Consider the following 24,578-nt stretch of genomic DNA (forward strand, 5'->3'; position numbering starts at 1 on the left):
CAGGATCTCAAAGAGATATCTGCACTCCCAAGTTCATTGCAACATTATTCACAATAGCCAAGACATGGAAGCAACCTAAATATCCATCCACAGATGAACAGATTTTTTAAAATTGTGTCATACACATACAATGGAATATTATTCAGCCATGAGAAAGATGGAAATCCTGCCATTTGTGATAATATGGTTAAACCTGAAGGACATTTAAGCTAAGTGAAATAAGCTAGACACAGAAGGACAGTATCTGCTTGATAAGAATCAAAGCCATTTTTATGTTTGTGAATTTAGGGCTGCCAGATTTAGCACATAACAATCCACTTTGTTTATCTAAAGTTAAATTTAACTGTGTGTCCTGCATTTTATTTGGTAAACCTATATGAATTGTCCTAGAAGAAAGAAACTATACTGTTTAACATTAAGTATGCACAGTTAAGTGTAATATTATAAAATCAAGTAATGTAATTTACCACAGACCAAAAAGAAAAGTCAATAAACACACAAAAATCAGTCAATAAAATTCAATATCCACTCATGATAAACTTCAAAATGAAGAAATGTTTTTTAATCTGATTGAAGGCATTATAAAAACCCTTAGTAAATGTCTTACTTAGTGGTGACATTATAAAATAATTTTCTTTATACACAAGAATGGTTGCTACATCACTCCTGTTCAACTTTGTATTAGAAATTCTGACCGGTAGAATAAGAAAAAAGAAAATTGAAAGTGATCACAATTGGAAAAAAAGAAAACAAGTCATTATTCTTAGATAATATAATTATCTACCTAATACACACAAAATAACCTAAAGGTAATTGTTAGCATGAAGAAGAACATCGGAATACTGCTGGAAATCAAATCAAATGTCTTTTAAATAAAAATATAAAACGATTGTATTTCTACATAACATAAACAGAAAATATAATTTTAATGGTATCATTTTCCTATAGCAACAAAAAAATACCAAGTACCTAGAAATAAATTTAACAAAAACTTTATAACACTTGTGAAGAAAATTTTGGATAGACAATAAAGAACACATATAAAGAGAAAGATAGGCTATGAATCCATAAATGCACACACATGTATGCACACACTCAGTCATATAAACACATGGGATTCCTAATAATGGAATAGGAGCTCCTGTTCAATGGGGAAAAGATGGACTCTTCATTACATACATGGTACTAGGGTTATTGGTTATCATAAAAAAAGGAAATAAAAGTGGACTTCTACCTTACCACAAACAAAAAATAAAGTTTGAACATTTATAATTGAAAGGAAAATCTATTAAAAAACTATTAGAATACCATGAAGAAAAACATGTCTATGACTTTAAAATACAAAAAAATGCATACCAGAGGAAATTATAAATTTGGCTACAGTAAAACTAAGACTTTTATACACCAATATTAAAAAGCAAACCATAAACTAGGAGAAGATATTAGCAACACATAAACTGCAAAGGCATATTACCCAAGAAAAAAAACCTTATGAATCAATAAGACAAATATTTAGAAAAATACTGATTTAAATAAAAAGACTTTTCCCAGAAAACACAAAATTCCTACATAAACATATGAAAAACATGCAACCTAATTAAAAAAGAAAATGAAAATCACAATCAAATACCCCTTCATACCCTCAAGAGCTGTAACATTTAAAAAGCCAGATGATACCAAGTTTTGGCAAGGATGTGCAATAACAAAAATTCTCATCCACTGCTAGTAGGAGGGTAAATTAGAACAACCCCTTGGGAAGGTGTGGCATTACCTCATAAAACAGATCATGTGCAAACCCTACAATCTAGCAGTTCCATGTCTGTGTCTCAAGTATAGAGACATATCTGTACATGTGTTTCACAGGCATTGCAAGAATCAAGCAACAGAGCCCCTCAGTTAAGAGCATGGACTACGTAGCCAGGGTCTTAACATTGAAATCTCATCTCTGCTACTTGGTAACTGTATCTTAGTTAATTTATTAGCATTTTTATGTCTTAGTCTCCTCATCTATAAGTTGATAATAGAGCCTAGCCTACAGGCTTGTGCTTTTATTTAAATGAGCTAATATACTCATTTAAGCTTGTGCTTGGAACATTACCTGGCACATATGAAGTATTATAACTTAAGCTGTTATTATTCACAGCAGGATTATTAATCATAACCAAAAAACCTGGAAACACTGCCAAAATGCATCACTAGTAGAATGAATAAATAAAACATCATGATGTGTATGTGCATGAAAATGTATGTATACACGCATATGTACATTCCCATGTACACTGAGATAAACACAATGCAACACTATATGATAGTAAAACTAGATGGACTATCTCATTAACAGGAAGAAACCAAACAAGGAACTCTCAGAATACATACAATACGATTCCACATCTACAAACTTTTTTTTAAGGGCAAAATGGTACATTGTTGGAGAAGACATATTTTTTTTAATAAAATTAGATAGAAATGTGTGAGAATGATTATCACAAATTCAGAAACTCAGAATGGTGGTGCCCTCCTGGCAGCTAAGAGGAGGAAGGAAGCAAAGTCATCCAGGGTGTTTCTATGGTGCTTGGGGTATAACAAACTTGGGGTATAACCATGGCTTCTTTGCTTTCATTTTTTAATTAATTGCTTTACTTACCACTTGCCTTACCAACAGGAAAACTACCTCCTCTCTCAAACATCACCTCCTTTAGAAATATTGTCCCGAACATAGGATTTTTTTTCACACCTAGGAACTAATACATTAGAGCCCTGTATAGTCTCTGTCTCTCATTTCCACCGCTTTTCACAATTTTATTTTATTTTTTACGACATTAAAACCGATTCTAAACCATCTTACTGATGATGGGGATGTGATCTGACCCAGCCAGATAACTCACATTACGCACATCGCTTTCTGTCAACAGCAATTTCTGAAATGAGGCTGGAGCAGCAGGAGAAACAGAGAAAGGAAGGAGATGGAAATGAAATTATGAACACTAGAAAAATGTTTATCCCTTAAGGGTCAATTTGAGAAAGAACAAAACCAAACCAGCCTCAGGCAGATCTTACCCGTCCTTAGTAATAACCACCACTAAAATCATACTTCCTGCAACAGAAAACAGACACTGGTAACATTAAGGCTGGAGTACTGATCCTGAATTTCCTATTTTCTCCATGCAGAGTCATGTAGCACATCTGAGGATGAGCCACCTGCACAGGGCTGCTTAGGTTCTGTTCATGATACACAGAGTGATTTACTGGATTCGAAGTTTCTAACAGAGAGAGTCAGAATAAAAATGAGAAAAAAATTGGAAAATGGCATTTTAAAAAAATGCTTATTAGATGTGACATAAAAAATGTATTCTAGGGCCAGTATTACAAAGATTTTGCTCATAATTCCAGGGTAGAAAATTTTAAGCATGACTGCACAGAAATGATAAAGCACTGATTTATGTATAGATTGGGGAGACAACGATTTTTTGGTTAGAGTATTCTATCACACATTATAAAATGGCTTTTCCTTTTTACTGTTTAGTTCAATAAATCTTCTTGTCTACTAATCTGTAAATTGCTGGCTCAAGCTACAGGCCATGATTTCCTCATTGAAATAAAGTCTATGGGAGAGCCCCCTGGCATGAAGCAAAATCCTCTATCTAGCATACAATTTTTCTGACCCCTGCAGACCCACCCCAAGAAAATTTTACTGTGTTTACTTACTAAAATACACTAGAAAAATGTTTACCAATGTCTAAGGCAGCAACGACTTCCATGAGGACCCAAAGTCTTCTAAAATCTTTTAAATCTTTTTACACATCCCGAATTAGCCACTCTTCCCATCAGTATCAACACAAGAAAAATTGAGTGTAAAAATTGTTAAAGAGTCTAGATAAAATAATAATTATGATTATAGTGTCTCATTTATGAAGTTAAAAAGAAAATTATGAGTGTTGGCTAACACCAGTATGTAAATGGTGAAGCAGAGATGGGAACTAAAGTTCTCTAATGTCTTAAAATTCTAACGCCAAGGCTTTCGTAGCTGGGAACTAGAGCAGTTATGCCTCGGATAACCATGTGGGAAAAGTGGAGTCAGTACTTGAGAGCCAGAGAGTAAGAAAGAGCGAGCTGGCCTAGATGTGGGGCAGCAGGAAGCAGCAAGGAAGCCCTGAGGACAAGCCTTCCAGCAACACAGTTTTGGGGATATTGACTCAGAAGAGAAGCTGAGTCTGACCTATCTGCTCTGAACCCATACCCTTAAGAAGCACAAAGATCCTATGGAGTAGGCCTGCAAAGTTTCCAGAGATAAAAAGCATACCTGACTTCACAAAGATTGCCACACATGTAGGAAAGTAAGCAACTTTAAGTCATATCCAGCAAAAACAAGAAATCACAGATGAATAAAAAATTAATACTTGCAATCCTTGAAGATTTTGAAATCATTGGTCCCAGCATTTAGAAGAACCATGAATGAAATGTTTAAATGAACAAACTGGGCAATGGCAAAGATAAGCATAAATCAAACTCTCAGAGATAAATACATAAAATTGAAAAAACAGAATTTGTAGAAGTGAATTTGAAATTAAAAATTCAATGAATGTTTAAAACAGCAGGAAAGATACAGTAGAAAAGAAACTTCATGAACTAAAAGATACATACAAATAATTTATCCAGAATGAAACGAGAGAAAGAGATGAAAAATGTGTAAGAGATTAGAAGGCATGGAGGACAGAATCAGGAATCAAATATTTGCTGGAATCACAAAAGGTAAATGGAGAAGAGGCAATGTTTAAGAGCTAAATAAAGCCTGAGTATATTCCAGAATGGAAGAGAAATATACATCAAGACATCCAAGAAGCACAGTATGTCCTAAGCAGAAAACAAAAAAAGAAGTCTTTGACAGCTTTCAAACCAGATGTTTTGGTTTCCAGAAAGATAGGGACAAGATCGGACACATCCAGGGTGGTATACATGCACCCCTATGTTCACAGCAGTGCTATTCACAATAGCCAAAACATGGAAACAACCTAAATGTCCAGACAGATGAATGGATAAAGAAGATGTGGTACATATATACAATGGAATATTACTCAGCCATTAAAAAGAATAAAATAATGCCATTTGCATCAACATGGATGGACCTGGAGATTATCATACTAAGTGAAGTAAGTCAGACAGAAAAAGATAAATACCATATGATATCACTTGTATGTGAAATCTAAAATATGGCCAAATAAACCTATCTACGAAACAGAAACAGACTCACAGACATAGAGAATAGACTTGTGGTTGCCAAGGAGGAGGGAGTTGGGGGAGCGCTGGATTGGGAGTTTGGGATTAGCAGAGGCAAACTATTATATATAGAATGGATAAACAACAAGGTCCTACTGTATAGCACGGGGAACTATATTCAATATTCTGTGATAAACCATAATGGAAAAGAATATTTTAAAATGTATATATATATGTATGTACAACTGAATCACTTTGCTACACGGCAGAAATTAACACAACATTGTAAATCAACTATACTTCAATAAAATAAATTTTAAAAAAAGACAGGGAATGGTATTTAGAGACAGTAATCTGAGTACTACAGGTGTTTATTGCTACAGAGTTCATTATTTCTAGGCTTTTCAGTAGACAAACCAAGGAGATGTGCATTTCTTAAAAGAGAAAATGCAGCGTGAAGTGTGAGTTCATGTTATTTCTATTCAAATTTAAATTATTTTTATATCTTTTCCCTCATTCTGGAAAACTTTGGTTCCACGTGGCATTAATGTATTCCTTAGTGCTTTTATTCTACTAATAAGAAAATAATCCCAGTATTATAATGAATAGTATAACTACTTAAAAAAGACAATTTTCAAGTACAATTGACCCTTGAACAACACAGGTTTGAACTGCATGGGTCCACTTACACGCAGATTTCTTTTTAATAGTAAATACTACATACTACAGGATCCAAAGCTGGTTGAATCTGAGGACATAGAACTGTGGATACGGAGGGCAAACTAAAAGTTATACTGAAATTTCCACAGCTCACCTGACGGCGCCCCAACGCCCTCATGTTGTTCAAAGGTCAACGGTATGTACTTTTTTCCTTAGAATATAATCCACTAGGGATCTATGGTAAATTTATCAGAATTTAAAATCACGTACAATAATTCCTTTCTTTATGATTTATACAATCATAATGAGTCAAAATTAGGTTTTCAGTTCATTTTGCTTTTTTTATTTTATGTAACATTTTTGTGTTTCTTTGTATAAATTCTCTAATCTTATGGAAACATCAACATATTTACCTGGTTTCAAAGTCAAATCCATAAACTGTAGTACATTCAAAGCAGTTTGGCTTCTATTTATGTGCCCTCCACATATTGTTCACTTTTTAAAAAATATTCTTATTTATTCAAACATTGTTTTAATATAAGCAAATTTATATATACATATTTATGTATATTCACATATATATACCTATTTCATATAGTATACATATGTAAGTTTATACAATATATAAAACTTATATGTACATACGCATATGTGTATAAATATCAATATATATGTGTGTGTATATATAGGTTTATATGTATATATCTAAACATATAGATATAAGCAATAATACATTATACACGTTTTTATACCTTATTATATACTATAATAATATATATATAAATACTCCATGGCAGTATATATAAAATTTTTTCATTCTTTTACAACTGAATAAAACTCCATTGTGTGGCTGTAAGAGTTCTTACACAGTATCAAACCCAAATATACATCAAAGGGTACTGGAAAAATTAACAGTCCTAGAATGAACGGTCTTATGCAAGTATCTTTTTGCATTTTTGCCTGAGTATCTTTGCAATAGATTTCAATCAGAGGAATTGCCGAGTCAAAAATTAAAGACACACATAATTTTACTAGACACTGCAAAGCTTCTCTTCATTATAGCTGTATCATTTTGTATTCCCACTAGCAGCATATGAGAACACCTATTTCCCTACAGGCTTGATCAAAGAACATGCTGTCAAATTGGAACGTCTGTCAGTCCAATAAAATGGAATCTTGTTGTGGTTTCAATTTGCCTTTTACTTGTTGGGAACAAAGTTGAGAAACTACGTTTCAGAATCATTTAACCTCTCTTCTTCTATGAACTGCTAATTTTTCTCTACAGTTGTAGTAATTTATTTTTAGAACTTCTGTAACATAGTAACTATTTTTGAAATAAACTAGAGAAATGCTTGCAATTTATCATTTACCTTTGATTTTGTTTATAATTCCTTTGTCATTCAATTTTTTTAAGTGATCAAATATACCAGCCTCTGTCACTTGTCTTTTAATCATAGTTAAGAAATTTCTCTACTCCTAGGCTACAGAGGAACATACTCAGGTTTCCTTCCAGTACTTGTATACTTTGTTTTTTAAATTTGTATTTCTCATCCATTTGAAATTTTCCTTAAAGTATGGTGTGAGAATGAACAGAATTTTTACTTTTTCTATATGTCTAGTCAGTTATCCCAACGTCACTTATTTAAAAATATGTATCTTTTCGCCAGTGATTTGATATGCTGACTTTACAACAAATTTTCACAAGGATTAGGATCTACTTACAGATTTTCTTATTCCTTTCTCTTTGTCTAAATCTCATAATACACTATTTTGATCTTTATATGTTTTAATATCTGATAGAGCTATTTCACTCCACATACCACTACTCTTTATCAGGACATTCATGGCTGGACTTGCTTATTTGTTTTTCCAAATTAAATGGCTAATCAACATGTTTATCCCCACAGAGAAAAAACTAAATGATAATTCCACTGAGACTGAATTAATTTATTAATTTATAAAGTATTTATATGATGTTAAATCTTTCTATAAAGTAATACGGTATATAAACACACGACTCAAAATCAACTACAGGATATAATGAAAGAGAGGACCCCATTAGGATTATATTTATTTTCCAGTTTAGAAATGTTCCAAACCTGTGTGAGGAAAGCCATAAAATGCTCCTGAAAGGCACAGAAGCAGCTAGAACAAAAGGTACAACATACTGTATTTCTGCATATATGATTCGATATCACGTGAATGTTAATCATTGCTTGTACAACCATGACCTCAGTTTTCAGCCCTAGTGGCAAAACTAGACAATTGCAACCCCTAAACTGTCCAGTCATAAACAGCTTTGGAACTATTCGAGGAAGGAATATACATCCTGCTTATCGTCTGAACTTTTCATGTTATTTACAGAAATTATCAACAGAAGGAGTTCAATATCAAAATATACTGGATGGATAGCATTAGCTTGGAAAAAAATTGCAGGGTATACGGTAGAGCATCCTTTTAAGAAATGCTATACTTTTAATGTCATTGATGATACGGAGTATAATTCTGTACGGAAAAAGGCATCAAAAACCTTAAATCTAAAAGTGCCAGACTCTAAACGCAAAGAGCTTTGAGAACACCTCAACTCAGAAATTCTCAGGGGGTCCCTGAGACCTTTCAGCGTTCTGCAAGGTCAAAACAATATTTCATTATTTTAATGTACTATTTGCCTATTCACCACATTGACATGGGCCAGCAATCATGGGTAAAATTGCTGACACCTTCCCATGAATCGAGCAGTATCAGGCTGTACCAGCAGTGATATTTTCACCCCACACACTACCAAAAAAATGAATAAGGGAGAAAAGTCAATTTCACTTAAAAATATCCTTAAGAAGCAGTAGAAATTATTAACAGCATGAAATCCCAACTCTTTGGTATGCATCTTTTAAATATTCTATTTGACAAAGGGGAAATACACATAACGTACTTTGCTCCATCCAAGTAGAATGGCTGCATTTGGGAAAAGCACTCACGCAATTGAGTTGTGAGCTGAACTAGCCACTTTTTCATGGAATACTATTTTTCCTTGAAAGAATGACAGACAAACAAGTGACAGTTATTCAGGTTGGAGATAGCTGGTAGAACATTTCTTAAAAATGAGCAAAGTGAGCCTGTCACTTCAAGGAAAAGAACTGACTAGATGTGTTGCCATTGATAAAACCGGCACTTCCAAGTGAAAATTAGAATTGGAAAACTTGTATCTGCCACTATGCATGTTCCCAATCTTCAAAGATTTTTTCTGATAAGTTCTGTGTTGATATTAATAAGCAGAGGTTTTTGATACGACATAAAAAAATGTGTCAATATTTGGAAGATCTTCATAACTCATGAATGAGTATTTTCCAAATGACTAATGCATGATGTTAAAATAGTATGCATGGTAAAATACAATTCAGATCGCAAGGTAAACCAATGAATTTTAATGCAATAGAGTAGGACAAGGTCATTGATAACATTTAGCAGGTTGAAGGGTGGCCCTCGAAAAGACATGTCCATGTCTTAACCCCAAGAACCTGGACTTTATATGATAAAAGAACGAATTACATGTCAAAAGATATAATTACATTAAGGTTTCTGAGAGAAGAAGCTTATCCTGGATTATCTGGGTGGGCCCTAAATCCAGTGAAATTATCGTTATAAGTGTTAGGCAGAGGAAGATTTTATAGGCAGTAGAGGATAAAGCAACGTGACCATGGAGGTAGAGATTGGAGTGGTAAGATCAAAAATCAAGGAATGACAACAGTCATCAGGGGATCAAACAGGCACAGAACAGAATCTCTCCTACAGCCTTAGAGGGAGTGCCGCCCAACAGGATTTCAGACTCCTGGCCTCCGCAACTGTGAGAGAATAAAATTCTGTTGCCAACCACTTAGTTTGTGGTAATTTGTTGAGGCAGCAATAAAAAACTAATACAGTATAGTTTAAGATTCCACACTGCAACTAAACTTTTAGAAACTACCACTTGTTAACTTTCAGCATAGTATTTAAAAAATAGTCACAATTATCTAACAAATCTATTAAAACACTCCTCCCTTTTCCAGTTACTGAAGTGTGAAGACAGATTTTCTCTGTGTATTTCTACCACAACAATATATGGCAGCAGAATGATGCAGAATCAGATATGAGAATACAGCTGTCTATCAAGCCAGACATTAAAGCAGTTGACACAAATGTAAAACAATGCTACTCTAATAACTATTTTTTATTTTGGAAAAGTGTAAACTTTCATAACAGTGTTTATGTTAATCAATAGTTGTATTATTTTTTAATGAATTAATATATAAATATTAAAAAATTTTCTCAGTTGTGATTTTAATACAATAAATACTGGCACATATAACTCATATAAACAAAAGTTCCTAGGGTTCCTCAATTTTTAGGAGTATACAATGGCCCTGAGATCAAGGAGAATTATACTAACCAATCTATTACACTTGTAATTTCCTGTTTTGTGCATTGGTAAGAACAACAGTTGAGGAAGAAATCTACATCTCTAAGAATTCAAGACTTCCTTAATCAAGAAAAAAACATGAGAAAAGGAATTCAGAGTTCAAGTGTCTTTAGGAAGAAGCTAAATTTCAGTATACAAATTGTGTTTATTAAAAGTCTAGAACTTCTTAATAAAGAAATAAAAATCATTTGACTTTGCAGTCAACAAAAGAGAAAGAAAGAAATACAGAACTTGGGGAAAAAAATACTATTAAAAAGGCACAGTCGGAATCTTTGCTGGCACTTCTTGTACCCTGTAAAGGATTATATAGACAATACTTCTTCAAATTCTTATAAATCTTCCAGATAATTCCCTTACACACAAAATTATTCCTCTTCCTTCTCTTCAAACATCCCCCAAAACTCCTTCCCAGGCTTAACACGTCCTTTGACCTATGACTCTTTTCCTTTCCTCTGGTTTCTGCATCACGAAGGCCCCAGACCTGGTGTGTGACCTGGAACATCCCCAGGAAGTGGAGGAGGAAAAAGTACTTGAGGGTCAAAGCCAGAACCAACACTTGAAGGTGAAGGTGGGAGTGAAACAGAGACTCTCGAAGCATTCATAGTTTTGGTCCTATATACATAGCTTATATTTTCTTCTTCGTGGATCGAATATCACCATTTAACTTTATTATTATATTATAAATACTACTGATGGGTTTTCACATTTTTGCATTATATACAAATGACAGGACACATAATTAAAATAATAAGAAACAATGTAATTTTGTACATATTGACAACTTGGGAGTGATGGTAGAGCTAACAGAAGTTGATGTGGAAAAGGAACAATGAGTAAAGGGAAGTGCAGATCCACAAATTTCTTCATCCTGTGTGACAGTGACTCAATAAATACTATCTAAAGCAGTGTTAGAAACACAAATGCTCAGATTCTCACGCCAGATCTGTTGTTGCAAGTCCAACTAAACTACTCCGCACTCATTTTGCGAGGCCAAGCGGCCGTGAACTGACACAAGCCCCTCCCTAAGCAAATGCCCTGAGTAACAGAAGGCAGAACCACAGGTATTGTAAACGTGACTCCCTCAACCACCCTTATGATAAGCATCTTCCCCCACCTCCCAGGGCATTCCTCTTGTGCACCCCTTAGATAAGACCCCCTGAAAAGCTTACCAAAACCCTGCTCCTTGGGGTTTGAATTGACCAACCTGGTCCTAACCCAAGAATCCTCAAGCATTCCACCCACCCACTCTAAAAAAGGCATGTTCCCAAGTCCTGCCTGCTCTGTCTGGCTGCATCCTGCCTTGACCTCCCGTGTGGTCCCCTTGAGGCATGCCGTGTACTTCCTCTAGGAATGTGAGTAATAAGCTTCTTTATTTCAATTCCCTTCTAGTCTTTTGCTAAACCTTGGCTCACTATACAACGGGTCAGCCCCAGCTTTACCTAACAATTAATTTAACAAAGTCACAACACATGCTACATCACAGTCTCCCGGTGGGGCCCAGCAACCTGAGTTCTAACATGCCCTCCAGGTGATTTTGATGCATGCTAAAGTTTGAGAACCAATAATCTTTGTCAGATCAAGAAATAGAGGTCTTAAAATTATTTTAAGTGAAAAGGTAACCACCAGAATAACTATAAAAGTGTTTCTCTCTATAAAAATATATATAAGAAAACCAAGAGTGGAACATGTGAGGGAGAAGAAGGCATTGAAATGCATTAATTGTCAGCTATTATAGGACATCATAAATAATACCAAGAGTTGATAAATTAAGTAATGTTGATAGAAGTGTATTATTTAGCATTATGATAATAACAAAAGTTAAAAACAGTTCAAAGTGCTATACCTGAGAAGCGGACTAGAGAAGAGGAATAGGGGACACATTCATTCTTTGTTGTACACCTTTGTGTGAAGTTTGGGTTAGGGTTTGATTTCTTTTCCAACCAAATTATTACTTTATTAATTTGAAATAATGTCCAGTATTCCATTTCCAGACCCCTGTAAATTCTTATCCCAACTTACATCTAAATACTTAATTGAGCATTTATTTGTGTCTCTCATCACATCAAAGAAGTTGGATTAAGATTTCATCTAAATGTCATCTTCACTAAGACTGGTATGCAAGGCCAGATGACATCAGGATTTCCAGGACCAAAGCAAAAACTGTACCAAAGCTGAGCAGGCAAAGACTTTATTCGCCTATTGCAATAGGCGAGAAAGACTCCATTCTGCGGGGACAAAAGGCAAGAGGATTTTTAAGTGATGGGGTGAGCTAGGGGGAAAGCACTGGAGGATATGAGGGGGTAAGTTGACCAAAGCAACGTGTGGAGCAAGATTTCCAGCACCTGTGATTAGGCCACCTGGGTTTGCTAGTTGGTAGGCATCAAAGTTAGGCTCCTACCTCTCCTACTGGGAGACAGAGGTACATCTCAAAGAGATAGTCCCCCAGTCTTTAAGACATTTCCTAGGTTATAAAAGTGGCAAAAGGCTGGGAGAACACTTATATACGTTTCAAAGGGGCAGAGAAAGACTGTACAATTTCAATTTTTCTAAATTAAATGTTTTAAGAAAAGGGAGATCAGGGGCCTATAGTAAGGAAGCAACATGTCTAAAGTTTAGTCAAGCTGAGGGGAATGTTGAGGCCATCTGGGCCGTAACAATATTTCATATGGTAAACTGCTGCTTGTGAATGCACGTTAGAATGATGACACACTCCCTAATTTCTTCACCTCATCCCAAAGAGCACTCTAAGAAGAACCCTGTTATAGGAACTCATATGCAATAATCACGTGAGGCATTCAGGGCATACGTGCACTCTTACTCCTTTTCTCTGACACCCAGACCATCCCTGCCTATAGCAATCATATTTGACGATAAACTACTTGGGGAAAGATTCTAATTGATATTTTTCACCTTTAGAGGTATTCATCCAATACCCTACAAATGGATTATGTCCAAACGATACTGATAAATGAACATTCCCATCTTGAAGATACATATTAAAGAGCATACAGCAGAATCTGAGAATCTGTACAGGGTCAAAATCAATTCACAAATCACTTCTATGTAATCTCATCTGTACTGCTCTTCAACCCCCTCTATTAGACTAACAGCCTAGTAAACCTTTTAGAACACAAGACACAAGTTCAAAAGTCCATTTGCCCTTTAGATGGCAAAGAGGACCTACAGAATTCATGCACATAGTTCCCTGATGCCAAGATAGGTCAATGGGTTAAAAAAGTTATAAGCAACCTCTGAAGAAAAACTATGGAGGTAACCAAAAGTAAAACTACTTGTTTCATTATAAAGTATTAAATATTCATTTAGTAGATCACTTAGCAGATTCCTGACCTTTGTGAGAAATGATTAACATTTTCACAATTTTTCTTAAAAGCACACCATCACAGAAAATTTCTTTTCATAGGTAGAGTATCTACTAGCCTATTTAGGTAAAAACATAAATGCAGAGGGTTATGTACACATAGAGGACTTCGTAAATTGAAATTATCTTAACTGAATTATTTCAGGCACTCCTGTCCTCATCTCAGGATGGAATGGAGTCTACATGTATTTTAAACTTTCCATTACTTTCAGAAAACAGAGCACTTTTACTTTTTGAAAATCATCTCCCCAGCTTTTAGTCATCCGATTTTTTCAGCCACTCAGAGTTTAGTCTTGCAATTCTCTTCCTGATATTCTCATCTCAAATCATTCCAATATCCATAAGGACCTTAAAACACATTTGGGTTTCCACCAGCCAAAAACAAAACATAAAAGATAAACACATACACAAAAGCAAGTATCTAAAGAAATCTGTATTAGTTAACATCACATATCACTCCAAAACTTAGTGGCTTAAAACAATAAACATTTATCACCTCTGGTTTCCATGGGTCAGGAATTCAGTTCTGGCTTACCTGGGGGCTTTTGACTTCGGGTCTCTTATGAGGTTGCAGTCAGGATATCAGCCATGTCTGCAGACATCTGAAGGCTTGATTTGACCTGGAGGATCTGTTCCTAAGAAAGCTCACTAACCTGGTGCCAGTTGTTGCGAGGAGTCGTCAGGTTCCTCTCCACAAACTGCATCATTGTCATCATGACGTGATTGATGGCTGGCTTCCCCCAGCACGAGCAATCTATGAGAGAACATGGCAAAACCAACCATATCTTTTACGACCCAGCCTCAGAAGTCATACACCATTATTTCTGCAATATACTAATGGTTATCCAAGTCAGCGTCATTTCATGTGAGAGGGAACTATACAAGGTTATGAATAGCAGGAAGTGAAGATCACTGGGTACCATCTTGGATCCCAGCTATCATAACATCCCTCTTTTATCCCTGCCTATCTATTTACTTAGTAACTAATGCCCCACGCTGGTTTTGCTGCCAAGCTGTTCAAATATTTGATCTACATCTTTCCTCTCATCTTTTAAATGATTTTAATTCCTTCTTGCTCCCTTTACCATCTATTGGGTTGGCCAAAAAGTTCGTTCCGGTTTTTCCATCAGAGCGTATGGACAAACCCGAACGAACTTTTTGGCCAATCCAATACCTCAGTACATACCACTCCACAGAAACTATTTCCTTGAAGATTACCAATAATCTCTTCCTGCTAAACTGATGGCCTTGGCCTTTCCTCACACATCTTATAATGTTTGATGTTACAAACCACTGCTCATGAAATTCTCTCATCCTCTGGCATCTTTGGTACATTAAAGGCCTCTCCAATCTCTCCTCTCCTTTCCTCTACAGGGTTCCTAAGTGCAGAGTGTTCTTTAAGCTCATCCCTCTGGTTTTCTTACTATAGTGAGACTGGGCATCTTCAGCTATGTGATCTATTATTAGGCCTGCGTTTCCTTCCCTACTCAATCATAGGTCCTTTCTAGCTGCCTTCAGGCATCTCCATTCTCTAATCTCTAAACAAGGCTCATTGTTTCTTCCTTCAGTGTCTCCTGGAAGAATCTGTTTTATCCCGTCATCCCCACTACCACCACCCTAGTCCAAACCCTCCCTATACCACAGCCAGATTAGCACAGCAGTGTTTTAGCTGCTCAGCTTACTTGACCCTAACACTGACCCTGCTTCTACTCTAATCCAACTGTCATATGTTTTGATGCTAAATCTCCTTTATAAATTCCTTTTATTTTTTTCATTTTCCAGCATAAGATTATCATCTACTGCTTTCAAATCTAAATTCCTTAGACTGGCTTTCAAAGCATTTATTGTTTTCCCATTTGGCTACCACACCTAATTTCTTATTCTCCTTACTTCTTATTGGTGATTAACCATTCATTCGCTATGCTCCAATTACACAAATTTCCACATTTACCTTTTTAATTCTATTCTTTCCACAAAAGTAAATAAATAAAAACAAACTTATCTCCTACCAATTCATCCTACTCATTTTCGTATATCTAGCTCAAATTCCACAATCCCCATGAAATCTTCTCTACTTTAGTTCACACTGGGCTGCTTAATTTTTGAGTTCCTAATGCTCAATTAGGCATCCACATCTCTGATTCTTTGTTAGTCTTATTTTCATAGCTAAGTTGCAAGTGTCTAAAGACTGCAATCATATTTCTTTATTTCAAGACATCTAAAATGGTCTACAAGTAACATGCTGAGCACATAATAGGCCATGAATAAATATTTATTGGTTAACTAAATGAGGCCAATAAGTAGAAAATTCCTACATCATTTGGCAGAATGACTACAGGCAAAAAAAAGACTCCTTCCCAAAACATATTATCTAAAAGTGCATTTTCCCCATGTGTCAACAACAAAAAAAATGACTGTCTTCTAGCAGAGCCAAGCTTAGCTCTTTAAGCATGTATAAAATCCACAAGACAAAATTGTTAGAGGTACAAACTGTTTAAATAAAAAGGCAGATATACAAAATAATTACTTCATTTGGCAAGTACAGAGGAAATCAGGTCACATTCCAAACGTAATCCAATGATTTCAGCAGTTGGAGAATAATCAAGGGGAAAAAATTAAGCAATAAGTCTGCTGTCTTGGATTTATTAAGGGAAAGGAAATTCTTATAGAGCCAAAACGATAAGAGAAAAACCTACATGATTTGTAAAAGAAAATAATTAGTGAAGGTAATTGTATGACGGCAAAAAGAATTACACTTTCCTAATTTGAGCATATTAAAACTTAATATGATTATTAAAAATAACTATGACATATCTTTGGAAAGATAACATATTGGTATTTCCCCCAAAGTCTCACAGCTGGTTGTGCCCTCCTTTGGAAGCAGTGTTATGTCTTGGAAACAGCATGAGTTTCCCCAGCCAGAAGGACCTGCATTACTACTTGAGGGATCTTAGGCAACCAACCTCTGGGAGCTGTTGTGAGAATTAAATGAGATTACATATCTAGAAGAACTTGGCATGGTGTCAGACACACGCTGGTCAACACATCTTAGTTTCCTTCCATTCTGCTTTGCAGAGATAAAGCGAACTGGAGGTGGAATAACCCTAGAGTAGGAGGAAGGAACCAGGGATGCTTATCCCAGCTCAGCTGTTAGTTTGGTTGTGACAGGGAGAGCCTACTGTCTTCCAATTTTCACTTTCTTCTTCATTTTGGTAGGAGAATCCCCTAAGTTTAAATGGGCATGCAGGGGCCAGATAGTTCTATTTCTTTTGCCTTCACAGGGTTTGTAATTGTTTGATTTGCAATGCATTTGAGTAGACTAGACACTTTACTTGTTATCAGCCACTACTCACTTCTGCCCTAACCCAGCCCAATTCCAACACCCAGGACTCCTTCCTGACATCTTATGGACTCTTCTGTGCATGGCTGCTGGACCAGATGATCCCTAAGGAATCTTCCAATATTTAGTAGTCCTGAGGAAACACATGGAATAACGTTCATTTCCCTGGTAATCATAAAGACTTGGTGGCTTTTTTTCTTTTTTTTCAAAATTTAAGAGGAAATTTGAAATACTCCAAGTTTTAAAATTCTCATCTCCTCTGCTAGATTTATTTAGGAGACATACGGTATATTAGTTTCTTGTGGCTATTGTAACACATTACCATAAATCTAGAAGCTAAAATAACAGAAATTTATTCTTTTACAGCTCTGGAGGCCAAAAGTCTACAATCAAGGTGTCTGCAGGGCCACACTCCCTGTGAAGGCTCTAGGGGACAATCATTCCTTGTTCCTCCAGTTTCAGGTGACCTCAGGTCTTACTTAGCTACTGGCTGCATCACTCCAATCTCTGCCTTCATCTTCACATGACCTTCTCCTCTGTGTCTATAAAATCTCCTCTGTCTATAAGATCTGCATGTCCCTAACTCTTATAAGGATACTTATCATTGGGTTTAGGGCCACCTAGATAATCCAGGATCATCTCATCCCAAGATCCTTTTAGTTACATGTACAAAGACTACTTCCAAGTAAGAGCACAGACATTCACAGGTTCTAGGGATTAGGACTTGGATGTATCTTGTGGGGATCCATCATTGAACCCACTACAGAATGCTACATAAACAATCACTCAGTTATAAAACACAGGTAGTATATATATCTCACACTCTGAAAAGGAAGTAGTCAAATATCAAGTTTTGCAACTATTTACAAAAAAATAGCGTTTCAATGAAAAATTTAAGATCTTTCAATACACCTTTTGGAGTTACAAGTTTAAACAGCAATCTTTTCAATCAATATCTTCTACATTATCATGTAACTTTCATTATTGTTAACCATATTCTAATATGGGAATTCACTACTTCTTTAATAGATCACAATTATTGACAAAGAAATCTTGCAATTGATTCATTTTTTCCTGTTTAAACACGTAATACATACATACAACCTTAAAATTCAACACAAAAGAGGAAACAATTATTCCCCTTTAGTACTCCTTGCCTAATTCCTCTCTTTGCCCAAGAAGTAACAGTTTAAAATTCCTTTCAGAATATTTTGTGCATACATAAAGGCTATTTACTTGATTGTTTTGTTTATCATAAATGGGATCATGTTATACACAGCACTCAGTGAATTACATTTTCCTTTTATCAATGTCTTATTTTTGTAACCACACAATATTTGACAGAAGAAATGTAGCATAATTCATTGATGGACATTTCAGTTGCTTTCAAACGTTTTACATAAAAAAAAAGCTTGCAATGGTCATATATATGTCTTTGAGAATGTACAAAAATTTCTGTAGGATAGATTTTTAGAGGTAAAGTTATTTGGTCAAAGATTATACACATTTCCAATTTGATGAAGCCTGCTAATTTGTTCTCCAGAAAACTTTCTATGAACTGGCCAATTGGTGCTGAAAGGTAATTCTTACCTGGTCAATCAACCATCTATATATATGTGTGTGTATCTGCATGTATACACATACATATATGTAAAATGTATAAAAAGCATATTGAAACATACATATTACACGCACACACACATACTTTTTATACTATCTAGGTATATGGAAGGCCACTCAGCATCAGTTAGATAAACTAGGGAAGAAGACTCTTATGTCCATATCCTTCCTAACTCATCCACCACTGAGCATCAGGCACTCAAAAAGACCCACTCTTGGGTGTTATGAACAAAAAAGTAATATTAAAAAGTGGCTTCTGATATGTTTTCTGACCCATTGCCATGATCCCAGGGCAGAATACTCTCCCAGACAAGAAATTCTCCCTCAGAATGTACGTGGCTCCACAATACCTAATTGATACATCCTAAATAACTATAGGAACTCAATCCAACAATGCATCAGAACTCATCATGCCTTTTTCTTCAAAGTTCTAGTGAGAAAAAAGCTTGCTAAGAGCTATATGTGACTTGAATGCCAAGGTGATCTGATTTAAATGAGCACCGCACCACAAATTATATATTTAGATGCTTTTCAGCTAAACTAGGAAAGGGAGAATATCTTTTCATCAGGCTCAGGTTGAACTGGAGTGACACTAGCATTAAAAAAAAGCTTATTAAGGTGCTTCCATAGCTGTCACTCCTGACTTCAGCACTCCACATAATTATAAGATAGTAATAAAAATTATTCCAAAGCACTTGAACAATTATATGCTCTTCAAACAGGCTGACGATGAAGGATGCACGTATTTTGAAAGTAGTAGATCTGATAGTTCTTTAAAACTGCAGCAGGAAACTGTTTCTCAGTTAGGGGAGTACATAAAATTATTTATCAATCCATTATGGAACATCTACAGATTCAGAGAATTTATCATGTTCCATTAAGTAGAGAAATTTGTTCCACTAGGCTTTTCCTTATTCGGGTATTTGAATATCCTTCATCCAACCTCACTGAAGTCCAATACACTCTCACTTTCTACCTCCTAACTCCTCCTGCCCACAACACACACACACACACACACACACACACACACACACACACACACACACACACACACACACACACACACACACACACACACACACACACGGCAAAAAAAGGTACCAAATAATAAAAACATGACAGGTTGCATTGCAAGAAATTGCTTTCTGATGAAAACGTAAGACGCATAGAATGTTAAGTTGTTGCAACATTTGTTTTATTTACAACAAAGAGGGCAGAAATGTTAATTATTTCGACATAAGAATTGGCTGCACTAAAGATCAGAATACTCTGGGGATTAGAGACACAACTCAAGAAGGCTGCGCTTAGGTAGTGACACAATTCAGGACAAAAAGGCTTTTGTACTGGGGCATGATTCTATTCTGCTAACAAACAAACAAAGCAAATGATTATTTTTGTGACCTTTACATGTTATTCTTGGAAAACTCTTTTCATCGTTGGGAAATGAAAATTGTTTGTTCTGTGACTTTTTAACCAACGATCTGATACTTTTCTCGGCAGGTTCCCACTTTATTGAGATGTAATTAATATTCAATAAAATGCATGAACTTTAAATGTTCAGTTTGATGAACTCTGACAATTAAATATAGCCATGCAACCACCATTCAAAATATATATAGTAGAACAAATGTTCCCTGGCACTCCTTTCCAGTCATTTCTCTCCCTACTCCTACATCTAATACGGGATTTCTATCACTATAGATTACTTTTGTCTGCATTTGGATATCATATATATGAAATCCTACAGTATGTGCTCTTCTGTGTATAGCTTCATTTAATATAATGTTGATATGTATCCATACTGCTCTGTGTATCATTAGTTTTTCCTTTTATTACTAAGTAGTATTCAATTCTATGGATATACTACAATTTGTCTATCAATTCTCCTGTTGTTAGACATTTGGGTTGATCCTAGTATAAGGCTATTATAAATATGGCTGCTATAAACATTCTTCTACAAGTCATGGTAAATACCTCTGAGAACTATTCCTGGGTCATAGGCGAGATGTATGTTTAAACTTAAGAAACTGCCAAACAGTTTTCCTAAGCAGTTGTCCTGCTAACACTCCCATCACCATTGTATGAGAGGTTCTATCACTCCATATCCTCACCAAAATTTGATGTTTTCAGTCTTTTTTATTTTAGCCATTCCAGGGCATGTTTAGTAGCATCTCATTTTTGTTTTAGTTTGCATAGCCTGGTAACTAATAAAACTGAATACTTTTTTTAATGTACTTCCGTGAAGTATCTATTCAGGTCTATTGCACATATTTCTATTTGGTTATTTGTGTTTTTACAGTTGATTCGTTGGAATTCTTTATGTATTCTGTATGCAAATCCTTTGTAAGATATTATAAATTTTTCTAGTTCATGATGTATTAATTTTTAATGGAGTCTTTTGATGGGCAGAATTTAATTTTGCCTAAGTCTAATAAACAACTTATGCTTTATGTTTTTTGTGTCCTATACAGGAAAGTTTTGCCTAACCTGAGGTCATGAAGGTATTTTTCTGTTTTCTTTTAGAACTTTTGGAATCTGGTTTAGATCTATGACCCATCTAGAATTAATTTTTGTGTATGGTATGTGATCAGAGTCAAAATACATTTTCTTCCATAAAGATACCAAGTTGTTGCTGCAATATCTGTTGGAAAGACAGATATTGCAGGAACAACTTGCAAAAACTGGAACAACTCCCAAAAATAGCTTTGGCACTTTTGTTAAAAAAAAAAAAAGTCAGTTGACTGAATATGTATGGGTCTGTTTCTACACTCTATTCTGTTCCATATTCTATTTGTCTATGCTTAGGCCAATACCACTGCCTTGATTACTGTATATTTATAATGAATTCTGAAACCAAGTGAAGTCCTCCAACTTCTTCTTTCAACATGTTTTACCTATCCTATTTTATTTTCATTTCTGTATGTATTTAGAACCATCTTGTCTACTTCTTCAGAATAGCATGTTGCCTTTTTGATATAAATTACATTGAATGTATATATCAAATTAGAAAGTATAGCCATCTCAGCAATATTTCATTTTCCAATCTAGAAACATGCAGTGTATCTCCATTTTTATGTCTTATTTAATTTCTCAGTAATATTTTACAATTTTTAGTATGGAGATCTTAAGTATCATGAGGTTGATTTTTTTCTTATCTGATTTTTTATGCTATTGTACATTTTCAAAATGTTATTTTCCACTTGGTGGTGAGTGAAGACTTGCTCTACGGTGGGGGTCCCTTGTAGTTCTATTACAACAGCCCATACATGGCTATTAAACATATGTTAGCAGTTCAGCTGGTATTTCCCTCTCCTATCTTTTGTAGACATTTCCTCCAATGATGAGAGCAGTGGTAAGTCTCTCTTCTCTTATAAAGGGATCCTCACACTCTGATGTTTTATTTGTTTGTGTTTCTTTATGTGCTCAGCTTTATAATAGGGATATTTTTTAACTATGATTTTTATAGTTTATCTGGTTTGTTTTGGTTGTTAGAGACTGATGGCCTGTTATGACATTTTACATTCAAACTAAAAACCATTTGGTGAAATTTTTTTAATCGCTCTAAGACAATCTTCCCTATTACTATGTCTGAAAAAGCAAAAAAGAAAAGTATCAAATAGCACCCAAGAGTCCAAGCAATCATACTGAAGACTAATGTTTACTCAGTGCTTTCTACATGCTAGCGTTTAGATTTATAAATATCAACTCATTCAATCCTCAGAACAACCATATCAAGTAGGTATGGTTACCATTATCCCCATTTTACAGATGAATAAACTGTAAAATATAAAATGAAATATAAAGCGCTTGTCATTTGCCTAATGAAACACAGCTGCTAAATGGTAGCACTGGGACTTGAACACAAGTCATTTGGATTTCAAGCCTAGATTCCTACCTACTTCCTCCTAATACCTCTCCACCAAATCTTAGCATCCTACCTTTATCCTGATTTCCCATATGTAATAGCTATCTGGGTTTTTTCATTATAAATGCTTCTTTCTTCTTTGAGTTTTTTTTAATCTGAATCTCTCCTATTCATTTAGCAATTTGATATAACAGATACAATTTATTAAGTGCACACACACAAAATACTATGTTAGTAATTTTGCATATATTATTTACAAACCTCACAAAAATTCTGAGAAATGGCATTATCCCCGTTCTACTTTGAGGGGAACTGAGGTTCAAACAAAGTAGTTTTCTTTCTTTCTTTCTTTCTTTTTTTTTTTTTTGCGGTACGCGGGCCTCTCACTGGTGTGGCCTCTCCCGTTGCGGAACACAGGCTCCGGACCCGCAGGCTCAGCAGCCATGGCTCACGGGCCCAGCCGCTCCGTGGCATGTGGGATCCTCCCGGACCGGGGCACGAACCCGTGTCCCCTGCATCGGCAGGCGGACTCTCAACCACTGCGCCACCAGGGAAGCCCAAAGCACTTTTCTTAATTTCCATAAAAACTAATGAAGAAATAAAATTGTCATTTGACCCCTCTGGAATCCAAAACCCACAATGTAATCTTTCATGAAAAATTAAGTCTTCTCCTAAAGTTGCCTTTGCAACCCCTCTGCTCACCATTACTTACTGTAACTGGATATATATTTAAACACTACTCCTCTGTATAACATCATTACTTCATTTTTTCTTGCTGATATTCTAAAACCACTTGTTTGAAATTAAGGGCTCTGTTAATGTCTACTGGGGTCTCTTTTGGAGGCAATTATACCTCAACGTCAACCAAGCAGTCTTTGAGATGCGGGCAGTACTGTGAGGCCTGGAGCTGGACCTGATTCTCAGCTCCTGGAGTTGAGAGAAATAATGCAGAACCTCTCTGCTGATGCTCGAAAAGGTCAAAGCTGCTCATGGCCCTACATCACCACTATTACCATTCCTCTCCAAACAACTCCTCCAACTGACTTTACTCCCTTCAAAATACCTTCTGTGTCCATTGCAACATAGATTCGACAGAAAAGAAAAGGTCAGGAAGGCCCCAAACTCCTCAAGGCCGACTCTTAGACTCATCCCACCACCATAATAGCCCAGAAAATTTTTCCAGTTCTGGTCTTGTATATCGGAAATCTGATGCCTAGTTTCCACAATTATTTCTTAAATCATTTTAATGAAAGAAGAAAAATTCCATAGTAAGAACTTGCAATCAGAGGAACTGTCATTGATAGGCTAATACTCAAATTATGGTAGGCCCTATGAAAAAACCCATAATCCACAATTTCTGGCCTATGGCTGAAAAGGAATGGCACTGAACAAGATTCCAAAAGACTGAACACTTGTATTCATTCTCAGTACAGAAACTCTTCACAGAAAAAATTGTGCTACTCCCTTAGGACTGAATCTCATTTCAGACACTTGTTCCTTATGACGGCCCGTGTGTAATGATTTAAATGTCATGAAATCCTGCAGATGTGTTTGATAAAGTAATTGAAATTACTTCGTGTAATTTATTTTACTTTCAGTGATGGAAATGTGTGCACATAAATGTCACTGCACTGTCAATGCATTTAATGGCAGCTGAGTATATCCTTTGAGGGTTTCTAGTCAGTGGGGATTTTACCTTCCAAATATAATAAAATTTCTCTCTCCCAGCACATGCGTGGACTGAGGCAATGATTAGTACCCAGTATTAATAAGAAATTTCCCCATGTAATCCTCTGACTGCAGAGATGAGGTCAGGACTTTATTGAGACCAAGTTCCTGCTCTAATTTCTGGGACACTTTCACAAATGATACAAGTGGTTCTTTAAAACCCAGACTGCAGCAGCAAACAGTGCGCTTTTTGGAAGTAACATTTGGGTGCCTGGAGCAGATGCTTCTATGACTTGGAGTCATTAAGCACCAAAATACAGCAAAACTGATGCAGAAAAATGAGCCAGTATCTCACCAAAATAATTTTTGCGAAGGGTTC

The sequence above is a fragment of the Globicephala melas genome, chromosome 9 (assembly GCF_963455315.2).
Source record: "Globicephala melas chromosome 9, mGloMel1.2, whole genome shotgun sequence".
Classification (NCBI taxonomy): domain Eukaryota; kingdom Metazoa; phylum Chordata; class Mammalia; order Artiodactyla; family Delphinidae; genus Globicephala; species Globicephala melas.